Source organism: Eptesicus fuscus, chromosome 7 (assembly GCF_027574615.1).
Source record: "Eptesicus fuscus isolate TK198812 chromosome 7, DD_ASM_mEF_20220401, whole genome shotgun sequence".
NCBI lineage: Eukaryota > Metazoa > Chordata > Mammalia > Chiroptera > Vespertilionidae > Eptesicus > Eptesicus fuscus.
In genome coordinates, this window is record NC_072479.1 from 81,264,464 (window position 1) to 81,289,592 (window position 25,129).

Genomic DNA, 25,129 nt, shown 5'->3' on the forward strand with positions numbered 1-25,129 from the left:
AGTGGAAGATTTGAACTAGACTGAACTAATGCAGTTCATGTACTATATATAGAGTTATTTTGATCACTAGAAGTACTTCTAATGAGGCTTGCAATAATTAGTTGCAGTACCTTTTATCTTTTAGCCACATTCTGACATCTGTAAGGCAGAAATGAACATCCAAGGTCTTCCTCAAATAGAAACATATCCACTGCATCTGATAGTACTTATACTTTTGTGCCTGGATTATACTGTAGTATTAAGCGTGCCTTATTGGAATAATGGGTATAGAATTTACGGCTGTTATGATTTGTTTTCAAGTCTCAGATATAGTTGGAGGTATATGAAGAAGTAGAGAAGGAATTCTGAAAAACAACAACAAAAACAAAACACAAAACAAAAAACACAACCTCTTTCCCCCTCTCCCCCCAATACCTGGTCATTTTATAGAGCTTCATCTGTACAGATCCTTCATTTTAACACTAGCTTTGCTTTCTATGATTATGATACTTTCCTAGTGGCATTCTTACAATTGCATTTTATTTAATTATTGCTTGTTTTTAAAAAATCTTTTAAAAAAATAACAGAAAAGTCCAAGAACTTTATTGATGATGTTTCTGAGGCATATACATGTTTCTTAAACCTAAATAATTCTGCTAAGTTGTGGGGGTGAACACTTTTTCCTGCTGTCCCAGACTGGGGTTTCTTGTTCACCACTGGATTTGCAGCTTGAGGAAATACCCTGATTTCTTAAGGACCCAGTTACAGCCTGAGTAACAGTTCTGTAAGACATAATGCCGTAAATAAATGATAGTTATTCTACAAATGCCTTTTGCACCATAATGTAATTGGAATGATACAACTAATATTGTTGATGTCATTAGAAAAGTAATGATTGCCTTGTCTTCCTCTACTTTATCAATGAAATGATATAGTAGATTGAAAAGTATTTTTTAAGATGTTAGGTGATCAATAAAGAGACATCATGATTATTACTATTATTACAGTTAACTTTTATCTGATTGCTTTTATCACTACCAACATCACCATTGTTACTTCTTTGCTGTTGGAGTATCATTTCTTTGACCTATCTTCTCTACTTCCTGACTAACTTACTAGGAAAGGGAAGAGAAATCATGTAAATTAGTATTTGGAATTTGTTACTTAGAAACTTTAGAAATTTTGTTTTTCTTAGAGAATCTGAGGCCTCAATATAATATTCCTGACTCTGGGCCCCTAAACTTCTTCCCCCTGTCCCAAATTTCATTTAGGTGTAATTAAAAAATAAAAATGGTATATATTTAATATGTACAATGTGATGATTTGATATACATATACATTGTGAAATAATTACCACAATCAAGTTATTTAACACATTCATCCCCTCACATAGTTACTTGTGTATGTGTGTGTGTATCACATTTTCTTTATCCACTCATCCATTGATGGACACTTAAGTTCTTTCCATATCTTGGCTATTGTGAATAATGCTACAAGGTAAATGGGAGTGTGTCTCTATGAGACACTGATTTTATTTCCTTTAGATATATACACAGAAGTGATATTGCTGGGTATGGTAGTTTCATTTAAAAATTTTTGCGGAACTTCCATACTGTTTTCCATAATGGCTGTACCAATTTACATTCCCACCAACAGTGAATAAGGGTTCTCTTATCTCTACCTCCTAGCCAATACTTGTTATCTCTCTTTTGTTTTGTTTTGTTTTGTTTTGGTAATAGCCATTCTAACAGGTGTAAGGTGATATCTCTTACTCATAAGTTTAAGGCATAATGTGTAAGGTGATATCTCATAGTGGTTTTTATTTGCATTTCCTTGATGATTAATGATGCTGAATATCTTTTCATGTATTTGTTGGCTATTTGTATGTCCCCTTTGGAAAAATGTCTATTCAAGTCCTCTGCTAATTTTTATAATCTGGTTATTTATTTTTGCTATTGAATAGTACGTATCTCTTTTTTATATTAACCACATTATCAAATATATCATTTGGAAAGATAAATTTATTTTAATTCCATTGTTGAGAAAGTTGATCTAAGATTAAAGGCTCAGAACAGTCCAGAAGGGCCAGCTCTGCTCTTTGAAGAATTTCGAGAGCCCTGATTCATTATCTTCTTACTTGATATCAAGCACCATTGCTGCTGGTTCTGTAGTAACTTTGAGCCTCAGCCTAGTAACCGGGTTTCCATGTTGCTTGTTTGATAAAATCCTTAACTGCACTCCAGGCTTCATCACTGATTTCCTGTCCAGAACCCCTTAATTCTCTTTGATTTTCTAAAAGTAGCTCACCCTCCTTCTCTCTCATTACTTCCCATCACCCCGCACTCCAGATTTAAGTCTTTCTTGAGTCTCAGTTTCTTCACCAGCAATTTAGTTACCATCTAACATGTTATCTGAACTATGGTGTAAGTGGAATTTGGTAGGACTGGTACTAAGGAAAAGAGAAGGTATTGAAAGGTAAAGAGAGGGAGGGGAAACTGACATAAACATAACATAAAAGTGCAAAGGGACAGACACATGTTTTCTTCATTCACAAGGTTGTGAATTTTGTAAAGGAAAGAAATCTTGTCCCTTTGTTTACTCTAGTGTCTGAAAATGTGCCCAGTATTTAACCTATCCAGTAAATATTTGTTGAATGAGTGTTTGGGGAACACACCAAATTGATTGGCTTGCTTGGAGGATACTTAATTGTGATGTTTGAAGGACTAGGATCATGGTAGCCTTGTTTATTGCTATAGCTCCATATATACTATCTAATAAAAGAGTAATATGCAAATTTACCGTACCTCCACCACACCCACAAGCCACGTCCACCAGCCAATCAGGAGCGAGTATGCAAATTAACTCAACCAAGATGGCTGCCGCCATTGAGAGAGCAGGAGGCTTGGGTTTCCCTGGCAATGGAGGAAGCCAAGCTTTCCACACACCCTGGAGGCCCAGGCCTCCACTTAAGGCTACAAAGTTTCAATTATAGAAGATAAATAAATCCCAACAAAAATGGCGGCAGCCATGGAGCTGGAGAGAGCAGGAGGCTTGAGTTGCCCCCGGTGATGGAGGAAGCCAAGTTTCCGCAGCCCTAGCCTGCCTTGGCCTCTTCTTAAGGCTACAAAGTTTCAATTATAGAAGATAAATAAACACCAGCAAAAATGGCTGCGGCCATGGAGCGAACAGGAGGCTTGGCCGCCCCACCCCCCAAGGGAACCGCCACCCTGATCTGGGACACCCTTCAGGTCAAACCAGCCGGCCCCCACCTGTGCACCAGGCCTCTATCCTATCTAATAAAAGAATAATATGCAAATTGACTGTAACTCTAACACACAAGATGGCCGCCACAAGATGGCCAGCAGGCGAGGGCAGTTGGGAGGGACCAGGCCTGCAAGGGAGGGCAGTTGTGGGTGATCAGGCCAGCAGGGGAGGGCAGTTGGGAGGGAGCAGGCCTGCAAGGGAGGGCAGTTGGGGGCAATCAAGACTGCAGGGGAGGGCATTTAGGGGTGACCAGGCTGGCAGAGGAGGGAAGTTGGGGGTTACTGGGTCTGCATGGGAGGGCAGTTGGGGGGGAACCAGGCCTGCAGGTGAGGGCAGTTAGGGGGGACCAGGCCTGTAGGGGAGGGCAGTTAGGGGCAAACAGGCTGGCAGGGGAGCAGTTAGGCATCAATCAGGCTGGCAGGGGAGTGGTTAGAGGGTGATCAGGTTGGCAGGCAGAAGCGGTTAGGGGCAATCAGGAAGGCTGGCAGGTGAGTAGTTGGAAGCCAGCAGTCCTGGATTGTGAGAGGGATGTCCGACTGCCCGTTTAGGCCCGGTCCTACCGTGATCGGGCCTAAATGGGCTGTCGGACATCCCTTCAGGGGTCCCAGATTGGAGAGGGTGCAGGCTGGGATGAGGGACACCCCCCCTCCTGTGCATGAATTTCATGCACTGGGTCTATAGTATATATATATTTTAATATATTTTACTGAGCTTTTACAGAGAGGCAGGGAGAGGAATAGAGAGTTAGAAACATCAATGAGAGAGAAACATCCATCAGCTGCCTCCTGCACACCCTCTACTGGGGGTGTGCCCGCAACCAAGGTACATTGCCCTTGACCGGACTCGAACCTGAACCCTTTAGTCCACAGGTCGACGCTCTATCCATTGTAGCTCCATATATTTTTGCTGAATGAATGAATAAGTAATGGGATTAGTGGAGTTGAGGCCAGAATGTTGAAATTGATGATACAGAATCTTGAATGTTAAGGATTTGAATCTTAATTGTGACATAGAAGTAGAGTTCTGGATCTTATTGTTTACTTTTACTGTTTAATGTAATAAGAGTGTTGGTCTCTTATTTGAGTGGAGGATTCAGAAGGAAAATTTTTCTGATACTAAGGGAAAGAAGCCATTATTTTTTTCCATAAGATGTTCCTTTTTGAGTTAATTTAAGTCCAATATCTAAATAGGTAGTTATGTTTCTAAAACTTGCTTTTAAAATTTTGCCTGTGTGGAGTGTCAACATGTTTATACTCATCTATACCAGAAGTATATTACTATTTAATATCATATGAATAATATGTATTCAGAAAAGTGATGAAAGGCATTCACTGTTTTCATTTTTGCTGGTCTTTTTGGGCATTGTGTAGTGTTAAGGAATTATTCACAGAGACTCTTCAAATCTGGGCACCAGAATGAGTGTTTCTAGGTGTCAGATTCATCTCTTCATCTACCTTTATCTCTGACTTTGGCTTGGACCATTTTAGGCCATAAGGATGTATGCTTTGTAAACATGAGTACTCGGGGAAGTGAAACCTATCCAGAGTACAAACCAATTGATCAAATTGAGGAGAAATTATCTTGATAGATACACTTAGAGGAATTTCTTCTTGAGGTTTTATCTTCATTTGAGTGCTTGGACTACTTATGGGATCAGATCACCTCTCGATTGTGATACACACATAGTTTCAGGTATAAATAGGAGATCTTTTTTTTGGGCGGGGGGAGTTGCATGATTGTCTGCCAGAGGATAGAGTGTAAAGCCAGGCTTGCCAATCAAGGACAGTTGCTTCTGCCAGCTATGAACTAACACTGGAGTTGGAATTAGGGCAGGGCCATGGCAGTCGCACGCTGAGCACCAGAGTGGCAGGTGTGTCCTCTACAGGGTGGGAGATCATTGTCACTCTCGGCTCCCTGTTTTCTCTTTCTCTTCATCCAAGCACCCAACGGGTTCAGAAAGATAGAGTCCAGTTCTGCAGGCAGTCGTCCTCAGCGGGAGGAAACAGAGGAAAGTTAATCGGCTGACATTATGCAGACTGAGGTTTCTGAAACGTACATATCCTCCAGTAGGAGATTCATTTTTCTTTGATGAATTACTGGAGTCAGTCTAGATTTTGTTTGTATTAGGAAGTCATTCGTTAGGCTTACTAAATAATTTATGCACAACTAATATTTCCTAACCAATATTGGAAAACTTAGAAAATAAAGAGGAAAGTAACCATCCATAATCTCAACATACAAAGATAATCACTTAATATTTTGTATTTGATTTTAATGATGAATAATATGCTATATGTTGTTTCGATGAGGATAATTTGTCTTCCTACCACTTCTACTGTCATTGGTATTGTTTTCATTATCATCATCATTACAGTAATAAAATATTTATTAATTCTTTTGTCTGAGCAAAGCAAGTTCCAGGAAGAGTGTAGAAGATAAATAAATGGAAGATGTGAAATAAGGTGATAATTTTCTATTCAGGGCTCAATATATGTCAGGGAATGTGATAGACAAGCAAATAAGAGTTTCAATAAATTATAATATGTGAATTGTCAATGAAGTGCCGCAGATAGCAAGTGCTATAGGAAGAAATTCTATTAAAATATATATTGAATAATGTATAGGATAGTGTTGGAAACCAGGATAAAAACATTGTTTTAATTCTTATTTTCTATGCTGGCCTTCAATGAGAAGACACAACTTAAAATAGTTAAGGACTAAGTACATTCTGGTAACAATGAAAATAATACAGTTCAGGTGCACTACATTCAAGATCTTCCAGAAGAAAGACTGGATCTTGTGAAATTTGGTTAAATGAAATTTGGTTCATTTCTCTGTAGTATTAATTGCTTTAAGATTAACTTTTGTCAAGAGTCTAATGTTAACAATTGATAAGTGCATGAAATGCTGATGTTCCATAGTGTGGATTGAATGGAAGATCATATGTTTTATATTCTGGATTGGCAGGTGTCAAGGTTAGTATTACATTATGAAATCTGGGAAACCTGACCTGAATTTTTGTTCCTTTGGTTAGGCAATTGTCTCCATGTCTGCAAGGAGGGACTCTGAAAGAGCTTAGGTCCATTATACCTTGGATATTTTGTCCTTACCTGCCATAAAATTTGTTGCAGAATAGAATTTTAAACCAACTTGGTACATTTTATTTTCTTTATGTCAGATGAAAGAAATGAGAACCTACTTGTTCATGCCTCATTTAAGTTGTTCTGTTCCAAGTGAAAAATGCCAAGAGAGCTGTGAAATTTCTGTCCCTAGAGAGCCTTAAGAAAAGGTGTTCAGACACTTAACTGCCTGAAATTGTGTTTGTAGAGTTTTGTGTGTCCTACTTCAAAAAATCAAGATGTATAAAAACCCAGACTTAGAAAATAATATTACTAAGGATGGTTCTTCTCTTTCTAATCTTAGTTATTTAGTTTTCCTGCTAAATGAATTTATTTGACAATAAACAAATACTTAAAATTAGTGAGCATTTGACTTACGAATATTACATAATGTATTAATTTGTGTTTGTGAAGCACTTGTCAGTTATCAAAACACTTAAGTGATACCACTTGAGCCTCAGTGAGTCAAGGCTGGTGCAGTGATTATTTTACTTTGCTGATGAGGAATCTGAGGATGAGAGGTTATGAGACTTGACTTGTAGCTGTGAGACATTTAGTAGGATTTGGTGCAGGCCTTTTGAAAGCAAATTCTTTGATCTTTTTAGTATGTGTGAGGCCCTCATTTTCTTAAAAGAGTTTTTGTTCTAAGTCAAAATTAGATCAGTGCTGATTCTGGAGAACTGGATCATATCTGGGCCATGACTTCTTTCTGCAAGCTGAGTGACCGATGGGGGAAGGAAATGTATTTGGGGCTCCCCCAAGTTATTATTTCATCAGGTGCCACTCTCTTACCAATGAAGTGTTGTAGATGGCAATTGGGGGTTCTCAGATCAGTTCAAAAAATAATTGTACTTATAAAATGATCAAATAGATATTATTGGAATTAACTTGCTGCTTAAAATAACATGGTTTGATATTTAACCTTTTGCACTCGGATGTCGAGTGTGACTCGACACGGTTAGCATCGGTAGCAGCTCGAGAAAAAAGCAAGCGAGTGCAAAGGGTTAAAAATAGGTTGAAACAGAAAGCATAGCATGTTTGTTCACGTACTAATCAAGTATTTTCACATAACCACATTAGCTAAATACAATACCCCCTTTACTTGAGCATTGATAAATTAGACTGTGCATTTAAGAGAACCAACATAAAATCAGTTCATTAATTATTGAGTCGTTACATTGGAGCCACAATTTACATAGATTAATTTTTGAAGTTAATGGGACCAAATGTTTACATAAAGTCTCTAGGGAGAAAAAGAGGATTTATTAGTGAGCATTACTAGGTTAGACTTCATATGTTGAGATAATTTTACCTTGTACTTCCGGTTTAGGAAATTTATTATTTTTTTCTGAATATTTACTAGTACCTACATAGTGACTGTGAGAATTTGCAAATGTCAGAAAAGGTCAAAAAAGAAAATAATTCCTTGTAACCCTTCTGTTTGAGAATGTTTTTGGTGAGAGAAGAAGGGTGAAGTCATTTGGAAGAAGGAATTAGTGCAGTACTAGAATGACTTAGCAAAATCAGGAGCAAGCAGAGTTGAGCTGGGAGCAGGAGCATGTGCACTGGGGATAGTTACATGTGAGTTTGCTTGGCTAGATTATGTGGATCATGAATTCCCAGAAAAGAGATTTGTTGTTCTCAGAGTAAAGGCTTGTAGAGCTCTTCCAGCCCAGGACTCATGTCTTCCAGATAAGGAAACCAAATTGAGTTACTCCAGCTTCTTTTTTAATATATTTTATTGATTTTTTACAGAGAGGAAGGAATAGGGATAGAGAGTTAGAAACATCGAAGAGAGAGAAACATCGATCAGCTGCCTCCTGCACACCTCCTACTGGGAATGTGCCTGCAACCAAGGTACATGCCCTTGGCCGGAATCGAACCTGGGACCTTTCAGTCCGCAGGCCAACGCTCTATCCACTGAGCCAAACCGGCTAGGGCTACTCCAGCTTCTTGATTATTATGTTGCCATTGCTTCTGTTTTATTATCTCTTATTAGGAGTCCAGTGCACGAATTCATGCACCTTGAAAGGAACTGTGGACTGCGAGGTTGCAGTAGGCACAAGGGCGGGTCTTGGCCCATCCTCCATGCTCCCGCCTGGCCCCTCCCACCATGGTCCCTGTCCCCTATCTGCCAGCAGCCCTGCTCCCACCGCCTTGGCTCCCACGCACTGATGGCGCTGGCCCGCTCGCACCCGCTGACGGCGTGGAGTGATTGGGGCCGGCACCGGCAGCGGGTGCAAGTGGCAGCTCCAGCACCAGCAGCGGGTGTGAGTGGGGCTGGCGCCAGCAGCAGCTGTGAGCGCCAGGCGGGAGCATGGCATGCAGGAGCAAAGAATTTTCAGTAACCACCAGAGGCTTGCCCCGATGACAGTGACCGGCGCCCCTCCTTGGTCTGTGGCCCGCTCACCTGCTCCACCATCCCGCCATGGCCAATGCCCATCCTGTTCTGTGCTCTGCCGCCTGTTGCCGATGCTGCCATGTTCCTTGCACACCCCCTGGTGGTCAGCACACGTCATAGCAACTGGTTGTTTGGTTGTTCTGCCGTTTGGTCTATTTGCATATTAGCTTTTTATTATATAGGATGTTGCCATTGTTGGTACTGGGACTGAGGACAGCAAAGTAAAAGCAGAGCTTTTAAAAAATATTAAATTTATTGCTTTGACATTCCATGATACATCATCTGTTTATTACATTGTGTGTTTACCACCCAAAGTCAAATATCCTTCTCTCACCATTTACTTGATCCCCTTTACCCTTTACTACCCCTTCCCTTCCCTCTGGTAACCTTTATACTGTTCCTGTGTCTGAGTTTTTGTTTGTTTGTCATTTGTTCATTTGTTGCTTTCAGTTTTATATCCTACATAAGAGTGAAATCATGGTTTTTGACTTTTTCTATCTGACTTATTTCACTTAACATGACATTCTCAAGGTCCATCCTTGTTGCAAATGGCAGTATTTCATCTTTTCTTATGATTGAGCAGCATTCTTTTGTATTTTATAAAGATGCCGCCCCAAAATAAAATACAAAAGAATGTACAACATCTTCTTTATTCAATCATCTATTGAGGAACATTTTGGTTGTTTCCATGTCTTGGCCACTGTGAATAATGCTCCAATGAAACTAGGGGTGCATATAACTTTGTGAATAAAAAGCAGTGCTTTTTAAGAGTAAATTTTCAGGCGAGGAAAAGGATTAGAATGGGAAGTTGTTTGAAATAGGAAAACCACTTAAACTTATTTAGATAACTCAGGCATGAGGTGATACAGAGTGAAAAAGATGGAGGAATCAATCATGACTGGAGTTTCAAGCTGGACGATAAGGAGGAAGGAAGTGCCATTAAAATAAATGAGTTCATTTGGCAAGTAAACTTGTTTTGTGAAGATCAAGTTCAGTTTTGAATAAATAAGGACATCAAGGAGAAATGTTTTATTAGGCAGACAAGGATATAGGGATGATATTATAGATGTTAAATTATACTTTGCAGATAATGAGGATTGACAAGACAGCATGTAATATAGGGCTAATTTCTTTATACAGTGCAACTGAAGGCAGTTTAATTCTGGAAAAGTCTCCCTAACACTATTGCTGCAAGAAAAATATACCTTATCTTTTGCATGTGTCACTGAATGAAACATCTGGTTAATTAATGGTATGGGCACACTCACCTCAAAAAGTCCTTTACTGGTCCTATTGTGTGATTGTATGATGCTTCTTTTTCTACAATTAAAATTCTGTAAAATCTGTGTGTTACACCAAGTGGTTTACCCTTACACCATTGCAGAGTGGCTTTGTGATAGTTTATGATGTGATAACATGTGATTGTAATTCAGTTTAATAATGTTAACTAGTTTCATTTGGGCAATATATTTGCTCTAGTCACTCATCAGTTGTGGTTTTTAAACTTATGTGTATGGGTGAAACCCAATATAACAGCTGTTGACGTTTCTGAGAGGTGGCGAACCAGAGCTATTGTCTATATGGTCTATGAAAATTTTAAAGATGTGGCCATTGTCTTTGTTCACCTCCTCTTTGTGGATTTCTATGACTTTTAGACATACAGGGTGGGGCAAAAGTAGATTTACAGTTGTTTGTTTGAAAATAATACAATAATCCTATATAATAAAGAGCAAATATGCTAATTAGACGGGACAGCAGAACGAACTTCTGGAACGACCTTCCGGAACCACCAGTGGGCGAGGGGCAGGGCCGCGGGGCCACTAGGCATCTGGGGGGCCACGAGGGCCAAGGTAGCCGGAGCTGTGAGGGCCTACCCTTGCATGAATTTCCTGCATCGGGCCTCTAGTTAATAAATAATAATGCAAGAATAAATTCTGTGTTTTGCATGCTCACAACTGTAAACCAACTTTTGCCTCACCCTGTATTTATTAATTTTATTTATTATTAACCAGTTTCCTTAAATTCTTGGTCCTAGATGTTCCCATAACCTGTGTTCTAATTTTTACCGCATTATGTTGTCATCATCTGCCTAGGTTTCGATCCAAAGTTAAGTGATTAGTAGCTGCTTGAATTTGCAAGTTACTAAAATTCTTCATGTTTCAATTTTCTCATCTCTAAGACAGGACAGTATTTCTACTTACCTCTCGGGCCTGTTGTGAGAATGAAACTATTAAATATGGCAAGCACTTGCAAAAGAGCCTGGCACATAGCAAGCACTCAGGTATTATTGCTGTTATTGACGACCTGCTTCACTCACTCTCCTGTTCATGGTTCACCCTTGTATACCTTGGACCTAGATAAGTGTCTGCACTTAATGATTTTTAAGACTAATTGAATAAGGAAGGTGGCAAAGGAAGGTCTCACAGCGTCTTACAGGAGAAAACAAGAAGAGGCCAGCTCTTTTGTTTTACAAGTGCTATTTATTTCCATTCTTGCTGAGCTGTACTGTAGGTGAAACTTTCCTTAGTCACTGAGATTTAATGTTACTGATCCCAATATGGTGTCGTAAAGAAAACAGTTTGGTCTAATCTGAGTTGGGAGTGGGTAATAATTTCCCAGTGGCTTGAAACATGTGCTAACCAAACAGCTCTCTTGTTGATAGTTTTTTTGTTGCCATCATAAAGTGAAGGACAAGACAGGCCAGATAATTTGCAGGGCCTGGAGCAAAATGAAAAGGTGGAGGGGGAGGTCCAGCTTGGGTGGGAAAGTAAATTTTCTTTCCCCATGGGCTGCCGCCCCAAACTGCAGGTGGTTGACCTCCAAGTGCCCGGATTTGCTTGGTACCTGAATTGGAGGTGAGCACGTGGGCCCTGCTGAGACACCCACCTGGTGGACTGTGGTGCTGCCAGCTCAGCATGGGGATGGCCAAGGCCTCTCCAGCCCCTCCCTGCAATCCAGGGACTGCAGCCCACTTCTGGCCCTGGTGGGGAGGCGATGGGCGTGGGACTGCGCATGAACCAAGGCCCTGAGCCGTACTCATAGTCGTATTAGACTTCATGTATGAAGCATAAATTCAAATATTCTGTTATTAAGAATTTCAAAGACTGTTACTTTTCCCTTATTATTATCATTACTAGAGGCCTGGTGCACGAAATTCGTGCACGGAGGGGGATTGTCCTTCAGCCCAGCCTGTATCCTCTCCAATCTGGGACCCCTCAAGGGATGTCCAACTGCCCGTTTAGGCCCGATCCGATCGGGCCTAAACGGGCAGTCGGACATCCCTTTCACAATCCAGGACTGCTGGCTCCCAACTGCTTGCCTGCCTGCCTTCCTGATTGCCCCTAACCGCTTCTGCCTGCCAGCCTGATCACCCCCTAACCACTCTGCTGCTAGCCTGTTTGCCCCCAACTTCCCTCCTCTGCCGGCCTGGTCACCCCTAACTGCCCTCTCCTGCAGGGTTGATCACCTCCAACTGCCCTCCCTTGCAGGCTTGGTCCCTCTCAACTGCCCTCCCTTGCAGGCCAGGTGCCTCCCAACTGCCCTCTCCTGCTGCTGTGGTGGCGATCCTGTGTCCACATGGGGGCAGGATCTTTGACCACATGGGGGCAGCTATATTGTGTGTTGCAGTGATGATCAATCTGCATATTACTCTTTTATTAGATAGGAGGCCTGGTACAGGGGTGGGGGCCAGCTCGTTTGCCCTGAAGGGTGTCCCTGATCAGGGTGGGGTACCCTTGGGGCGTGGGGCGGCCTGAGCGAGGGGCCTGTGGTGGTTTGCAGGCTGGCCACGCCCCCTGGCAACGAAAGCAGAGGCCCTGGTTTCTGGAATTTATTTTCCTTCTACAATTGAAACTTTGTAGCCTGGAGCAGAGCTAAGCCTGGGGCTCCCTCAGAGGCCCGAAGCCATTTATGTTGGGGTTATAATTGAAACTTTGTTGCCTTAAGCAGGTGGGCCCAGCCAGGGTGTGTGGAAAGCTTTGCTTCCCCTGTTGCCGGCGGCAACCCTGGCCTGCTCTCTCAAGCTCCATTCTGCCGCCATTTGTTTGAATTTGTTTACCTTCTATAATTGAAACTTTGTAGCTTGAGTGGAGGCTTAGGCCTGCAACGGCTGGCAGAAAGCTTGGCTTCCTCTGTTACCTAGGAAACCTTGCTCTCTGTGGCTGTAGCCATCTTGGTTTGGGTTAATTTGCATGCTCGCTCTGATTGGATGGTGGGCGTGGCTTGTGGGCGTGGCTTGTGGGTGTGTCGGAGGTATGGTCAATTTGCATATTTGTCTATTATTATATAGGATAGATGTGCTGTACTTAATGGTTTTGGACAACATGATGCTTTAACCATTTTCTCAAAGTTTGCTACCAGTAGGTATTATTTCTGTTTTACATACCTGGAAACAGAGGCTCAGAGTGGTTGATAAGTACCCTTTCTAAAACCATGCCGGAATTGGCAAAGCTGAGATTTAAACCTGGGAAAGACTGTCTTACTCATTAGCCTGTACTGTTTCCACGGGCTCTAATGAAAATTTTAGTGTCTAATCTACATGACACGTAAGTATCAGCTTTCTGGTGCCTCAGGAACTTCCCATTTAGTGAATTAGTATGTGTATTTCTAAGTGCTCTGTGGGTTTTAAACTCTATAACATTTTTAGTTATTAATAGGGATCTAGTCCTCTATGCAATAAGATTGTGTATCTACCAATTTGGTATTTTTCCCAAGTCTTCTATTCACAAGATTGCTATACAGCTCAGATTTCCTTCTTTGAGCATGATTTCCAGCCTCAAGTCTGTCTGCTGTCATCTCTGAGTAGCTTCTGTTGGTTATTGTTCCCTGCATTGATGGGTCCCTGTGTGTGAGAGAACATAAGAGGAAAAAAAGGATGGACTCTCAAAGGGAAACTAACGTCACCATTTATATAAGCTCATTAAAAAACATCTAAAGTGACCTCAAGGGACTTTTAGCGTCTTTTTGGAAAAGCCTTGTTTACTAGTAGCCTTCTCTGTTCAGGGACTCAGTGACTAAGAGCATAGACTGCAGTCAGGCAGACCTGCCTCAAATTCTGCCTCTGCTCTATGACCTGGGGTTAAGCCTTAGCATCTTCACCTGAAATGGGAGTAATATTAATACTTACTTCCAGATTACTTTAAGATCACACGAACTCAGGTATGTGCTGTGTTTAATGTAGTACTTGGCACATGGAGTGCTATCAGTAAATGCTAGCTAGCATTATACATTGAAGACTAGGCTTGGAAGAGTAAACCAGGGATACAGTCTGTGCTGAATTAGAGTGATCTGCAGTAATACACAATACACCCTTTTCAGACTAAAGGGATCCTGGTAAGACCACAGTGGAAGTCTCTTGAGCTCCTAGTCCCAGGTTTGGTCAACTCAGCTTCATCCCAAGTGTTTAACTGTGGGATACTTAATGATTTGATCCAGTAGTCCTTGGAGCGAAGGTGTATACACTCCTATGTGAATTCAATATTTACTAAGCACCTGCAACTGCAAGGCACTATGCAGATGCTGGTGATACAGAAAGAAATGTGTGCCTCTGTCTTTTTGGAGCTCACATTTCTAACTGTGGACACATAGGTAAACAAATGACTGATAGAACATGATGTGCTTTAAGTTTCATACAAAATGCTCTAGGGTAGGGGTAGGAACGTCCAGCCCTAGGGCCATGTAAGGCCTGTGAAATCATTTGGTCTGGTCCTGCCAAGGCATTAGGGGTGAGTCAATTAAATGTTTGACCAAATACAGCAGGCTAATTTTTAAGTTGATAATTTCGTATGGCCCTCAAATGATGTTATAAATATCCAAATGGTCGTTGGTAGAAAAAAGGTTTCCATCCCTGTTCTAGGGCATCAGATGAGTTGGGTAGAAGCTTATCTTTGTTGATACTTTATCTTCAAGAGTATGAGTTTTCTTACAGTAAAAGCATTATCAGTAAGTTTAACCAATTATTTTTTATTAATTTTTTAAAATTACAGTTTATATTCAATATTATTTTGTATTGGTTTTAGGTGTACAACATAGTGGTTAGACAATCATATACTTTACAAAGTGTTCCCCATGATATTTTCAGTACCCAACTAGCACCATGCATAGTTATTAAAATATTATTGACCGTATTTCCTATGCTGTATTTTATATCCCCATGATTGTTTTGTAACTACCAATCCATACTTCTTAATTCCTTCACATTTTTTGTCTAGTCACCCAACCCCTCTCCCCCTGGCAACCATCAGTTTGTTCTCTGTATCTATTAGTCTGTTTCTGTTTGTTTGTTTATTTATATTGTTCCTTAGATTCCTCATATAAGTGAAATCATATGGTATTAGTCTTTCTCTGACTGACTTATTTCACTTAGCATAATATTCTCTAGATCCATCCATGCTGTTGCAAATGGTAAGATTTTGTTCTCCTTTTATGGCTGCATAATATTTCATGGTATATATGTACCACAGCTTTTTATCCACTTGTTTATTGATGTGCACTTGGGTTGCTTCCATAGTTTTGCTCTTGTAAATAATGCTTCAATGAACATAAGGGTGCATATATTCTTTAGAATTTAATGAATTATCTTGATAGTTTTAAATGTAATTGACTCTTCACCAAACATATTTAAAATGTAACTTAACTTTGGCTATTTAACTGAAAACATCCTATCTGTAAACTTTTCTAATAATTTTATTTATCCAAAATCTTTACAGCTTAGGTAAAAAGGAGTTACAGGCAAATTTTTGTCCTGCTGATTACATAATGAAATTCACATTTTTAATGTATAAAAGGTTTCTTAGCCCAACAGAGTGGATGTGTATTACAAATGAACATTTACACTCATGGGAAATATTGTTGGCATTTGAGGAGAAGTGAGTCTATTAAAAGCTAGCATAACAATATTAACGAGCAGAATTATGACTAGACATTGACAATTAAGAGTATTAGCTATGTTGTATTAAATGTGATCTAATAGGAACAATGCTAAGGAAAGGTATACACTTCTGTAGCATATGTAAAAGATTAAAATATATCAAATATATCGTGTATATAATAATTCAGATTGAATCACAACATTGTATGGAAGAAATTTTTTTCCTCATTTTACAGATGAAGGAACTAGAACTTGCTTGAAATAATATAAAACTGTGATAGAATCAAAATTAAATTTTAGAGCCTTTGTTCTTTTCATCTTTTTATGTTGAATAGGACTCTTTCTCACTTAACAAAATTCATAGTACAATAATTTAAATTACAAAAGCATTATTCAAACTTGAATGGTTTGAGCCAAAATCTGTGCTACCATTCTAGCTCATCATGAGCCTCCCTATTGCTAGTTGAAGTGAATAAAAAAACTTTGGAAGTAAAAGTATCTACTCCCTGTCAGTTTGCTTATATTTGTAAATAGTCATTACTTTTCCACTTTCAAATAAATTGCTGTTTTCAGTGTACTAGCAGTACTTAGTAAAGAGCTCAGCCATTACTTACAAATAAAACGTGACATTTTAGGTAAGCAGTTGAGAGAAATAGCTACTAGTTGAGATATTAGTATTATTAGTTACTCAAAAATTTTTTCCCTATGGTAACATGCAGTTAAAATTTAAGTTCTTAAAAGTACTTCTGTTATAGCACTTGAAGTACCATTTTTGATGTTCTATTTTTCAGGTGAGAAATTTGTGTTGTGGAAAATTTGAAATATACAAAGTAGACAGTATAGTATAATGAACCTTCACATGTCCATTATCTAGCTTCAACAGTTACCAACTCTTGGCTAATCTTGTTTCATCCATCTCCCCATTTTCTTCTCTCTCTGTGAAGCAAAGCAGATCTTAGACATATTTCATTTGTAAATATTTCAATATGTAATTCTAAAAGATAGAAACACGTTTTAAAAGACACAACCATAATTTAATTATCATACCTGAAACTAAAAGCTAATAATTATTTAATATTATTAAATATTCAGTTAATGTTCCATTGGCCAGTGGTTTTATAAAAGTCTTATTTTTACATTTTGTGTGAATCAGGGTTCGGATAATGCCCTTTACATTTGGCTACTATGTATTTTATCACCTCTTTTAATATATAGATACTAGAGACCCGATGCATGAAATTCGTGCAAGAGTAGGCCTTCGCAACCTTGGCAGCTGCCTGAATCCCTCCCTCAGGATCGGGGCTGTAGCCGCAGGATCGAGGCTCTACAGCAGCGGTTCTCAACCTGTGGGTAGCGACCCACAGGTTGAGAACGGCTAGCAGGGTCGCCTAAGACCATCGCAAAACACAGATATTTACATTACGATTCATAACAGTAGCAAAATTACAGTTATGAAGTAGCAACGAAAATAATTTTATGGTTGGGGGTCACCACAATATGAGGCACTGTATTAAAGGGTCGAGGCATTAGAAAGGTTGAGAACCACTGATCTAGAGGCTTAATCAAATTGAGCTCATCTTCCTCCTTCTTCACCCTTGCCTTCCTTTCTTCCTCCTCCCCTTCCTTCTTTTCTCCTTTCCTTTTTCATTTTCTTCTTTTACCCTCTCCATCCTCCTCACTTCCTATTATATGAATGGTATATCTTCTTTCTTCAGGAAACATATAATACATGCTTGTTTTTCTTTCTTTGATGCTAGCAGCTGCTATACCTAGATACTTTGATTCATTATGAGTTGCAAAGTATAATATTTTAATTATCATTGTATCTCAATTTATTATGTGGACTACTTCTACAAAGAGAAACTTCTCATCTACTATTTGTTTTGCTAATTATACAGTTTGTATTAAAAATTTGGATAAATGCTTGATTCTTTCTCAGTTTTTGAATTTTTAATGGTAGAAGTAATTGGGGAAATATTGATGTATTTATAAAAAAGAAAAACACCTAGAGAATATAGAATATAGAACCAAATCCTAAACATGTATTAATAAACTAGCAAAAAATGGAAAATAATTGGTTTTGAAGGACTATGAAGCAGTTTTAATGATAGTAGATTAAAAAAACACACAAACCAAAATGCAATGCTTTGAGCAACAGACCTTGTATATGACATTCAGTTAATCGCTAGGCATTCAGGGGTGAAGAGCATGGGCTCTGGAGCCAGGCTTCCTCTATTAGAATTTTGGTTCTTCACTGACCAGTATAACTTTGGCAACTTATTTATTGTGTCTGTGCCTCAATTTTCTCATCTTTTAAAACTGAACAATAATAGAACCTCCCTCAAAGGGTGGTTGTTGAGGATTGGATGAGTTTATACATGTTAGACACTTAGAGTGGAGCCTAAGTGTAAGCTGTCAGTATATGTTAATTGTTGGCTGTGGTCGTTATTTTTCTTTCTCTTATAGCAGAAAGAAGGAGGGAGGGAGCTTCCGATGCTTATTTTTATCCAAGTCACAGAGTCTTTTGATATGTATTTTTCCTCATTCATTTTATATCTTCTGGACCTCTTAAAGTCACATTTGTAAGCCCTACTAAATAAAAGTGTCAAGCATTGCACATCAATCAATAGTTGGTATCATCATAAAAATAGAAACAATCAAACATGATATGTTTCTTGCTTTTACTACTACTATGCAGCTGAATAGGATTAAAAATTTATTTAGATATACGGTGGTGTTTTCTATTGAACTGTGAGCTTTTAGAAGGGAGGGACTTACTTTATACTGTTACATCTAATGCAGAGCTGGTATTAGTTATGAGACTTACTTAGGCCTCTAATATTTGCTTTATTAACTATACTAACATCTCATTTATTAGGTTTGCCTAGTAATATGCTTTTCAAATTCACAAACAAGCGAGTTTCCTAGCTATATATTACTTGAGTTAAAGTATAATTAATCCTTTGAATTTAGTATTTTTAAAATTTATTTTTAAGTTATTATGATGGTAATATTTGTTACAAGCACCAAGTACTTTCCATCCTTCTTAAACAGAATATAGTTCATCATTCTGCATACTATTTATTTGTGTTGTAGTACAGTATATTCTTGGAGGCATGGTTATTTGGTGCTATATCATATGTTCTCAGGATAGTTTAATTTAATGCTTCTGACCAGTGCTTCTAACCTGCTAGAAAATGATTTGATTATTGACTTCATTAGAACTTTTTAAAAACTAGGATTAAACAAGATCTAAACCAAGCTTGAGGGCATCTTCTCAGAGTAAAAAGCAGCAGTTTAGCACATAGACCATGTGGCATCTATTTAGCTAGCTCTATACCTTTTTAAATCACGTTATCACATTGCTGAGGTTGATGTGTAGCCTTTAGGCAAGTGAGATTTTATTATATTTGGATCTGAACAGAAGAATGAAATGCTGAGCTCCAGTCTTTCCATACTTGATTGAAAGTATAGAGTTGGGATTCTGAGTCCGAATTCTTACTACTCCAGAGTCCATTTCCATTGCTGCTCGACTCCTGTGATGAAGAAGTCAGTACTGTTAATATTACAGTTTATACAAATTATGTGGTATTAGTGATAGTCTATTAATTTAAAACACAAACTCTTTGTCCTTGTCTTATTTTTGGCATTTTTTCTATCATATGAATTCTTTAAACATCTAACAGATGGGTATATATTCAAAATGTATTTTATAACATTGTAAGTTATAGAGTAAATGGTCATTTAATATGTGCTTTTAGTGGGTCCACATTTAATATCTTGGTTGCTATGCTCTTTTTTTTTTATGGGCCACGAACTGAATATACAAGTTCATTTACATATAGGAAATGATTGAATGTGCCTCTTTTATTTACAGATTGTAAAATGATAGAAAACAGTTTAAAACGTTTGAGGGACTTAGGGTTAGACATGGATTCACTTCTAGTTTGTCTTAGAACCTTAGTTTGTTCACAACTGCCCAGTATTGCAACGATTAAATCAGATACTGTGTTAACCTGACTATCACAATATTTGATTTTTTCGATCTCCTTTCTCATTATCTTTTCCATCTATATATGAACCCCCAGGCTGTCTGGAGCTTCCCTCCCTGCTCCCCCTCCCCCCAACACTTGACTCTGCTGCAGGTGTCCTTGGTGTTATGACTTTGAGGCCCCAATTACTTTGACTTCTTTGTGTCAGTTTGTTTATTTTTAAAAATGAGAATGATGTGGCTCTTGGCTCTGCTTCTCTTCCAGGTTACATGTTGTGAAAATAAATTGAGGTCATGGATATGAGTGTTTTATTAAAAAAAAAAGTAAGGTAGACCTAACTGGCTTGGCTCAGTGGATAGAGCATCTGCCTCTGGACTGAAGGGTCCCAGGTTTGATTCCGGTCATGGGCATGTACCTTGGTTGCAGGCACATCCCCAATAGGGGGTGTGCAGGAGGCAGCTGATCGATGTTTCTCTCTCATCGATGTTTCTAACTCTATCCCTCTCCCTTCCTCTCTGTAAAAAGTCAATAAAATATATTTTTTTAAAAAAGTAAGGTAGAGGTATTAATATTGTGAAGTGTCAAAGGGTATTAAATAGAAATTAACAGTTACATGTAGAATATCTTTATAAGTATGAAAAATTTTAATGTGATTATAGCTTACTACCCCTGGAACAGTAGTAAGACATAGCCATCTTATATATTGTTTCTGAAAAAACTGGCAAGCAGAAAAGAAGTAGAAGCACAAGAAAAGAGGAAGAAGTGGTGGAGGAAAGAAAATAAAACAAAACCAATTAGATATTCTTGAAAGCATTGGAATTTCTGACACTACAGATTTTTTTTCTTGGAAATATTTAAAAGAATTATTAATCTATGGATTACTTAGAATGTAGTTTCTATTAAAAGGTGTTGACATTATTTTTAGAATTTTTATACCCCAAATTTTATATTCTTGCTGTGGAAAAGAAAATCTAGTTCTGATTTTTCCCTTCTCTAGAATTTGAGTTGTTCATCTGGATGCCTTGGTGTGTGTGCTATGAGGCTTAGGAAAACTGAAAGAGTGTTTCTTCTAACTCCATCAGGTTGGTTGGTTTTCTTTTTAACTCTCTTGCTCTTCAACCCACCAAGTACATGTCATCGTCTTATCTCTGGGCTGAGATTTTTTACATAGCCTTTTATTCTTGGTCTCCCAAAATGTATGCGTCGGCTTTTTATAAGTGCCAGGACAGCATTGACCCAATGTGGTTACTGTATTTCTTTCTAGTAACTATGTTTGGAGAGTTATTTTCTTATATCTTGAAAGAGAAATACTGGTTAGATGATAGTAAACTTACTATTTTTGTGTACATACTGTTGTTTTAGGTGTTATCTGCTTCTAGTGTGGTGGTTGTTATCTGTAATTAGATGATTTGGTCATCTTTTGTCTAATGTTGCAGCTGCTGACTGCCTTTGTGTCTTAGTCTAGAGGAACGTGTTATATTTTCCTCGCACAATTTACTTATTCATTATTCAGTTCCTGGCTAAGTGACTGAGGGGGCTGTGTTCATGGCCTTTCACAGTGATTAGTGACCTGTCCTTTAATCTTTAGAGCTAGCGCAACAGTTTTAATTCTCTGGCAGCCACTTTAACCTCTCATTTATTTCCTGGCTGAGTCATCTGGAAACTGCTTTTGTGTTCCCTTTATAGAATTGCAAATTATATTCTTTTGTATCTTTAAGAAATGTTGCTTTTTACTTTGTAAACAATTGGCTTATTTAATTTCACCTATAAATAATTTCTTTGATTTCCCAAAAAGGAATTGACCAGTCGGTCCAAAGAATAGCTGTAGGGGGCATTTACCATTGTTTTTTCTTTTTTAAGATATTGAGTGTAGGATGTAAAAGCAGAAAGACCTGGGTTCATAGTCTTTACCATCTAATTTTTGTGAAATTTTGGACATGTATCCTCTCTGTGCCTCAGTCCTCACAGTTATAAAATATCTTTAGTATTACCTATATTAGAATTAAATGAGAGCATATAGAAAGTGCCTAGTATAGTATGGAGTATAAATATAGCAGGTCCTTGAATAACCTCACTTCATTAAGTATAATGTTGACAAGATGCCTTAGGAACTTACCAGTTAGCCTATGGTAAAATTGGTTTTGTTTTATGTTGTTTCACTTAAAGTCACAGAACCTACCAACAATATTGAGGACTTACTGTATGTGCTTAGGTAACTATTCTTATTGCTGAGTTCTTCTCCTTCACTTTATTGTCATCATTGTTACAATTATGTGGTAAAGCCCAAAGGGAGTTTGTACAAGTGAGCTCAAACAGAGTGTAGTATTGATAAGGTCCCTTGGTGTTCATGTAAACGGATCACCTTAAGAAATTGTGTGTAGTTTATAGGTTCTTTGAGACACCATCCCTCTTCATTAAGATGAGAAAATCCAGGCTTAGAGACAAGGTAATCTCTAACTGAGATTACACAGATTTATGGAACTAGATTATAGTAATTGGTTACTAACAAGCTATTTCTGGGAGTATTGTTAGAGGTTTATGAAATACACAGTTTAACTTCAGACTTCATTGCTCTCAGAAGTAGGCAGTTATTTATCTCTGTAAAAAAACAACATAAAATATTAACCACTTTTTAAAAAATTATTTTTTCAGTATGTTTGTATTTTATGGATATGATGAAAAATTTCTTCCATGAAATCAGATGTTAAAGAACAGAAAGATATAGTGACTCATTATCCAGCTTCCTTTGCCTACATACAGACACACTTTATTGTCTGTCTTACATTTCGGAGTATGACAGCTGTAGGTGTTGGATGATAGCACCTCCAGTAGCTTCTTGCTGTCAGTTTGGAGATGATAGAAACTACTGATGATTACGTAAAACTGAATGAAATCTTTTTATGCAAGAATACTAGAAAAAATGTTTCTATTCAGAAACTACTCTAGCTCCTTGAATCTTTATCACGAAGTTCACATGAGGTGAAAACGTCCCAAGTGAGTGAAATATTTGAAACAGAGAACAACATTTAAACATTTTATATTCCGAATTTAACTCTTCAGAATAGAGAATAAACATTTCCAAGAATACAGGTTTCTGCTTAGGGGATTTGATTAAATCAGTAAAAACCATACATAACAGTTGCTCAGAACATTTTGATTATTCTACCCCAAAAGGATTTATTTCCAGGTCATATACATATACTGTGAGATATACATATGACTGAACTTTTTGCCTGAGATGCATTTCTGAAATGAGTAAATTAATATTTTATTATTATTTTTAAATCCTCAGCCAAGGGTATGTTTATTGATTTTAGAAAGAGAAGAAGGGAGAGAGATAGGTAGATAGGTAGATAGAGAAAGAGAGAGGGAGAGAGAGAAACATCGATGTGAGAGAGAAACATTGATCAGTTGCCTCCCATACACATCTGACCAGGGATCAAACCCACTACCTAGGTATGTACCCTGATCAGTAATTGAACCTGAAACCTTATTTTTTTTGTGTGTGTATGGAGCGACACTCCAACCAACTGAGCCACCTGGACGGGGCAGAAAATGTAATATTTTAAATGTCATATGGAAGCTTGTCATTTGTGGATCCATCTTTAAAGCAGTATTTAACATCTAATATATCTTTTGTGCTATTGAAGATTTTCTTATTCACATGTCGATAAGGCAGTTCATTTCTTTCTTTTTTTAGTTAGTATATGGGAGGTACAATTATATTTTGAGGAAGGGTAAAGAAAAGGAGTTTTTATTATAATTTGAGAACATGGTTATTGTGGGGAATATGTTATAGAACCAATAAAAATGGAGTGTTGATGAGCATTAATCAGAAACCAAATAATATGGATATAAATTTATAGTGTGCCTAATTGTCAAATTTATAATTCTCCTTAGTAACTCAGAAGCAAATGTAGAGAAAATTGAGTATTAGTAGGTCAAAGTAAAGATGATTCCTATCCTCAAAAAGTTCATAGTTTCATTTTTAAATTAGAATTATCTATTGTAAAACCCATTAGTTTCTAAGCTCCCTACAGACACAAGCAGTCTGGTTCCAATGTATCTTATTAGATATTTTTCAAATTGTTTTCAAGTGTTTAGCTCACTGCCTTAGAATATATATTGATTAAATTAAGTTGGCAGTATGTTGTCAAGTGCTTAAGGGAGAGGCTGGACTTTTATTCTTCTTATAGTGAGTGGTTAACAGCGCCTGACACATCTTACCTAAAGAAGAATTATGTTCTTTTTCTCTTCAGAAACCATATAAGCAAGAAAAGATTTCAGAGTGAAATATTTAAAGTCTGAGAAACTCAAAACCAAAACCACCAACCTATATCTAGCATAATTATCCTTCAAAACTAAAGGAGAAATACTTTCTCAGATAAAACACCACAACTGGGAATTTGTCACCTGTACACTTGCCTTGAAAGAATGTTAAAAGAAATATGATTTGTAAATATTCCAGTCTGTGGCTTGTCCTTTTATTTCTTTAAAAGTGTTGTTTAGCACATTTTTATTGGCTCAAATATTTTGCTACTAAAGCTTGATATCAAAATATATTGCGCTTCAAATATTTCTGGAAATAGTATCTCTGAAATGATCATTTAATTTAAGCTTATTTTTAACCTGGAGATGTATTGTTCTTTTATATTCAAAGTAATCACAAGCATAAATATTGGACTTGTATTTTCATGCAAAAGGTATGGGACCTTCCCAAGTAGATATAGTTGTGTTAGGAGTAATGCCTGACCTTTCAATTTGAATTAATGACTCAGCACCCAGAAGATGTTTCTGATTATTGTTGCTTTGTTTTTGTAACATCCTGAGGAACAGATTACCTTCCCATCACATTAGGAATAAATATTATTAAAAGGGCCACTGTTGTAGTTTCTTTAAGTTTCATCTCTTGGACTGTTCTTAGTTTGTCACAGGACACTGTATAAATTACATACATACACAACCCCCCAAATCACTCCCTGGCTTGAAAATGGAATCTATGAATTGGCTTCTGTGTCCGTTTTTAGAGTTATTTCCATGGTGATGAATAGTCTGCTTAGTTTTATGGTTGGCATGATTCTTCCGGGTTAGGTCACCTGTGTTTTCTTACTACCCGTTGCCTACACTTTGGGTTAATTTTTCCATCCAGTTAAATTTCACTAAAAAGCAAGTAGTTAGAATGCAAGCTAGTGATTTAGTAGAATTAGCTGTATCCATGCTTTTAATCTGTTGATTATTTCCTTTCAATGCTAACTAGCATGAGCTTACTCATTTCACACAGTTTTAAAACTTCCCATTGCAATCAGAACTGGTGGGGAATTATTATCCTATACTGCAGTTGTGAGTTTTTTATCATTTGTTGAGCAATATGGGAGAGGGAGAAGACAATGAACAAAAGCACCTTAATAAGGGAAATTAGACTTATCCATTCTTGATTTTAATAAGCCAACATTTCAGTACTTTGCCTTACTATATTTACATAAGCTGTGGCAGTGTGTCAGCTGTC

At 37.9% G+C, this 25,129-nt stretch overlaps 1 protein-coding gene across 5 annotated transcripts in view; it reads left to right on the plus strand.

Annotated features, from left to right (window-relative positions):
• The window catches only part of EPS8 (epidermal growth factor receptor pathway substrate 8), a 178,006-nt gene that overhangs the window by 39,866 nt on the left and 113,011 nt on the right, over positions 1–25,129 (plus strand). The window lies entirely within an intron of this gene.